This window comes from Armigeres subalbatus, chromosome 3 (assembly GCF_024139115.2).
Source record: "Armigeres subalbatus isolate Guangzhou_Male chromosome 3, GZ_Asu_2, whole genome shotgun sequence".
NCBI classification, from domain to species: domain Eukaryota; kingdom Metazoa; phylum Arthropoda; class Insecta; order Diptera; family Culicidae; genus Armigeres; species Armigeres subalbatus.
This window is the reverse complement of record NC_085141.1, coordinates 384,098,862-384,104,861: the sequence shown is the minus strand read 5'-3', so window position 1 is coordinate 384,104,861 and position 6,000 is coordinate 384,098,862.

The following is a 6,000-nucleotide window of genomic DNA, read 5'->3' as shown; positions in this document are numbered from 1 at the left end:
GAGAAATTCTTTTTAGGAACTTATGGAGCAATTCCTTTGAGGAACTTCCGGAGGAATTCCTTTGAGGAGCTTCGGAAGGAATTCCTTTGAGGAACTTCCAGAGGAATTACTTTGAAAAACTTAGGAAGGATTTTTTTTGCGGAACTTCCGAAGCAATCCTTTTGAGGAACCTTCTGAGGAAATTATGGAGGAATCCTTTTTAGGAACTTATGGAGCAATTCCTTTGAGGAACTTCTAGAGGAATTCCTTTGATAAGCTTCCGGAAGAATTTCGTTTGAGGAACTTCCGGAGATTTTTTTTAAAGAACTTTACGAAGGAATCCCTTTAAGGAGCTTCTCTAGGCATTAAAAAATCATCGTATTAGTCTCATGATATACGAATGCAAAAATGGTAACTCGGTTTAGAAACCTCGCAGTTGATAACTGTAGAAGTGCTGAATGAACAGTGCGAGTCGGCAATGTCCCTGTGGGGTATCTAACGCCAATAAGCAGGAAAACCTGGAGGAATTCCTTTAAGGAAATTCCGGAAAAATTCCTTTTAGGAACTTCCAGAAGAATACCTTTGAGGAATTTCTGGAGAATTCGTTTGAGGAACTTCCGGAGGAAATCCTTTAAGGAACTTTCCAAAGAATTCCTTTTAGGAACTTCCGGAAGAATTCTTCTGAGGAACTTATGGAGGAATTCCTTTGCAGAACTTCTGGAGGAATTTCTTTGAGGATACCTGCAGGAATTCATTTGAGGAACTTCCGGAGGGATTCTTTTGAGGAACTTCCAGAGAAATTCTTTTGAGGAATTTCGGAAGAATATCCTTTGCGGAACTTCGGAAAGAATTCCTTTGATGAACTTTCGGAGGAATCCCTTTGAGGATCTTAAGGAGATATTTCTTTGATGAACTTTCGAAGAAATTTTTTTGAAAAACTTTCAAAAAAATCCCTTTTAAGAAACTTCCGGAAGAATTGCTTTGAAATTTTTTTGGAGTAATTCCTCTGAGAAACTTCTGGAGGAACTTTCGAAGAAATTCCTTTGTGGAACGTCTGAAGGATTTCCTTTGAGGAACTTCCTAAGAAATTCCTTTGTGGAACTTTTCGAAAAATTCCATAGAGGAACTTTCTTTGAGGAACTTCTGAAGGAATTACTTTGAGGAGCTTCTGTAGGACTTCCTTTGAAGAGCTTCCGAATATATTCCTTTGTGAAACTTTCCAAGGAATTCCTTGAGGAACTTCCCAAGGAATTCCTTTGGCAACTTCCGGAAAAGTCCCTTTGAGGTACTTTCAGATGAATTATTTTGAAGATCTTCTGTAGGAATTCCTTTGGGGAACTTTCGAACGAATTCCTTTGAGGACCTTCGGAAGGAATTCCTTTGAGAAACATCGGAAGGAATTCCATTGTGGAGCTTCCGAAAGAACACCTTTGAGTAGGTTGATCAGATCATTTCGGTGAAAAAACGGGACAAACGCACGCATTAGGTTGATTGTGGTAAAATACTAAACTACAAATATTTCACTCTTCAAAGAGACGCGAGAAAAAACACAAAGGCATTTCTCAAAATATTTTTGAAAAAATGTGAAATTTTGACATTTTACTTTAATCTACTCTTAAACATGCATTAAAGATTTTATTACTGACCAATATCAAAAACTTTTCCAATCCCGAACAAATTAAAATAACAAAAATTAGTAGTACCCTGTCTAGAGCCGGTCTGGTCATTAGAGGGATAAGAAAAAATAATTTTAGGATTTTTTTTAAAGATAGATGAGAAAAGAGTATAAGCAACAATCAATATGAAACTGCCGATTTTTTCATGGTTCCAGTTTCATAGACTTTGAACGATCCTCGGTACCCAGAAATGTCATTTCAGAACGTTGTTCGTAATTTATGAACGGCCTTTAGAACAAGATTTAGCACTGTCGTCTAGGTAACACTTTCGTTATTTGTTGTGATTTTTCATCCAACAATAGGGCACTGCACGGAAACATCTCTTTCTCTTTCGTTCCTTATAAATTTTGACGTTTACTGGCCTTGTTGTTTTCTAATTTCTTTGCAGCGAGAAAGAGACAAAGCAGTCCATGCAGTGCCCTATTGAAGAAAATGAAAATCAATTGTCGTGGAAATGGATCAGGAAAAACTTAATAACTAATATTTTTACAACTGTCCCGGATTTAATTATACATTTTTATTTTTTAGCTACATTATTGTTCTATCATCGGAGCATCCCATATGCCAGTATTTTCGACTAGAGGATTACGTAACAATTTTCTCAATCATGTAAACCGAATGATGGTGGCTTGCCGGTTTCTCGGTAGTCCTACTGATTCTTCAGTAGTTTTTCGATTCACAGACGAACGATCCAAGACTACGGATTTGTCAAAATTCCTACCGAAAGTTATCGCAAAAAATCCTAATATCGGTTGAAGTATTGGAAACCTCCTAACCTGTCGCAGATAACACTTATTTTTAGTGTACATGCATCGCAGCTCGTCTGGCTCTCCATGCTATTTGAGATCCTCCTTATCAAACAATTCCTGCTCCAATCCATTACAAACGGCCCACATTCTGAAAATTTCTCGGCAATCTCTCAGCACATGCATATACAAGTGGCGCACCTTGATACTTTGCCTTTGGGCAATGATGTTTCAATCTGGAGCATCTCCGGGACGGACATAAGGAATATGTTTATTATTTGGATCTTAGCATGTTTTATTGTCTGAATACTGACTGATACTTCAAATCTATTGATTGTTTTGAGATTTTGTGGGCGTATGAATATTGTTGCACTCCTCAATTTAAAAAGTGTTGATACAGCTTGTTATGGAACCTGAATTTTTTTTTTCTAACTATACTCTGCTTACATATTTAATCCACCAATGTTAATGTGAGGTACACAAGCTTCGTGACACTCGCGTGCGCTAAATTTTATGTACGCGTAGCAGTCGTTGTTCAATCTCATCCTTTTTTGTACGCGTGCATGATGTCTGGTTCCAACATGATGATGACTACACCATACATTCGATACGATTTATTCCATTTCCTTCCGATTACTACCGATATATCGAAAAATCACATATGTATGTGGTTCTGCATGACTTCTTTGGAAGTTCAAGATATATTCGAGCGTTTTTCAGAAATATCTCCGAAATCCATTACCTACATATAGGCTGCTATTGAGATTCGATTTTAATTCGTTCAATTGCAATGTTGTTGCGTTTGTTGCTTAGTCAATCATTAGTTGTTTAATTTTCTCAAATAGCGACAACAAGTAACACGCTAGGGCATGGAGAACATGTAAGACAAAAATGAATCGCCTGCTTTGAGCGTGCCTGAAGCGGCACACTAGGAGTTAACTTTCTGAAATCAGTATGGCGAAAGGCATCTAAGGTTCGATTTCTCCAAATGAAGCACCTTAGTCGAAAAAATATTTGGTAGGCGTAGTAGCTGACACCTTCCTACTTAACCGGTACCAAATATTTTTCATGAAAAGTTTCTAGTTTCAAGAAAACCCGTGTTAGATGTCTTTCGCCATACAAATTTCTGGTGGTTAACTCATGCTGGCTGTTTTGCGCATATACTATAGCGCCTGGATGTGACAGCGGCGGGTAGAAAATCAGTCACTGCCAATAATTCATTGAGTCATAGCGAAGCGAGTATTAGACAAATAGCTTAGGGCAATCGAAATAAGTCGTAAATTAGTCGAAATCGCACACTGAAACTAACTTGACCCTCCTAGGAGTAGCATCCAATGCGTAATTGATGTTAGGAACTGGTCAGGTTTAGCGCCCACTTATTATTTGTCGAAACTGGTGGCATCAACGTCCATTGGATTGGTAATTGAAAAATGCCACTACAGATGAGATAAAAAATGTCGGATAATTGCAGCGTATTTCAGTGACTAGCCAATCCACAGACCTCAAATTCGCTGAAGGGTAAACACGGATGTCCGTTTCTGAAGGAAAGGACCAAGTGGGTAGAGATTGGCGAATTCAAGCCCGTTCATTTATCTAATCACACTTAAATCATTTCGCAGATTTCGGTGAATTTTGCTTCTCTGCGATTTCTTTTAAGTGTGATACGTATGATTTGTGCCTACGGACAAGGCGAATTGTTCGTAAGTTTGTTCGTAGCAAATTGTGAACGACTAAAATACACGATTATTTAGAAACAGGAATAGTCGAGCCTTATCACTGTTACGGTTAACGTTCGTCACAAGGTGGATACAACTCCGATTGGTTTAGATAATAAGATACACATATATTGTAATTGATTAACTAGGTATTCAGATTTTTAGCTAATATTCTTCATCAATTGGAAAAAAATCTTATTGTAAAATAGAAAAATAGAAAATATTATTTTAAATTTTAATTTGAATTGTATAACACTACAATATGATACAAAAAGTGAGATACGACAACACGGAAGCCTTAAGCAATGAAAGGATAATAATTACTGTCAAAGTATGGAGAGAACTGGGGATGCGGAAAAAAGACAGTAGCCGGGAGTCGGAATTAGTCCATTCACCAAGCTACTGGTGTCCGTTGAAGACAAAAATTGCCGTAACAAATTGCGGGACGTTACCGCGTGAAAATTGAAGTTCGCTGACACCCTCGTAGCCGGGAGTGGAGTGTTGTTCCAGTTTGAGAATTACTGCACACGATTCGCCAGTGACCAGCGAGTACCATTCGCCCATTTCGCTAAGTCACACGTCAACTGACCGCTGGACGCCCGTTTTCGAGGTTAGGACCCAGTCAGGTTGTGTGGTTTTGGGCCCGCTGGCTGGAATCCGAACTGATGCGTTAAGCGTTCGTCGTCGGGCAATAGCAACCCCTGACTACCTTTCGGCATACATAACGAGCACCAAGTGACGGACAAAGGATACCCGTGCCGGTGACTAGCGAGACCCAGAAACCAATTCGCAGGATCAGACGCGGCGGGTGGGCAAGCACGCGTGTTACTGAGGAGAAGGTAAGGTTATGTGATTTCGCGCCCGCTTACCGGGAACCCTATTCGCCAGCGGGCACGTAAACCGAGGCAAAAGAATCTGCCACGAATGCCAAGCGGAACAACCAACGTCAGCCCTGTAGTATACTGGTCTGTGAGTGGTCTTCTATTTCGTGACGTTTCACTTCGCACATATGAGTGTTGTTGAGTCCTCTTCCAGCAAGTCGCCGACCCTGAGAGGGTATAGCCACGGGGCTAGTCGAGCATAACATCACTTGATTTTTTTGTATGTTTTGATCCTTCGAATTATCCCCGATTATTACCTAAAATGAGAGAATAATTAGTGAATACAAGAAACTTATATTCGGATGAATGATATTTGTCGACATCACCCAATTCCACAGGAAAATCATAAACAAACAAACACGATGATACCCATGGCGACGGCGAACAATTAGAACAAATTCAAATTTTCATCAAAGGATTGCTTAGTCATACCGGGTACCGCTGGGTACCGAAATCTTAGTACACTGGAACCACAAAATGAGTACTAATTTGCTCTGACCCCAACATCTTGATTATTATATCTATGGTATAAGCAACAATCAATATGAAACTGCCGATTTTTTCATGGTTCCAGTTTCATAGACTTTGAACGATCCTCGGTACCCAGAAATGTCATTTCAGAACGTTGTTCGTAATTTGTGAACGGCCTTTAGAACAAGATTTATCACTGTCGTCTAGGTAACACTTCCGTTATTTGTTTTGATTTTTCATCCAACAATAGGGCACTGCACGAAAACATCTCTTTCTCTTTCGTCCCTAATAAATTTTGACGTTTACTGGCCTTGTTGTTTTCTAACTTCTTTGCAGCGAGAAAGAGACAAAGTAGTCCGTGCAGTGCCCTATTGAAGAAAATGAAAATCAACTGTCGTGGAAATGGATCAGGAAAAATTTAATAACTAATATTGTTGCAACTGTCCCGGATTTAATTATACATTTTTATTTTTTAGCTACATTATTGTTCTATTATTGGTGCATCCAATATGCCAGTATTTTCGACCGTAGA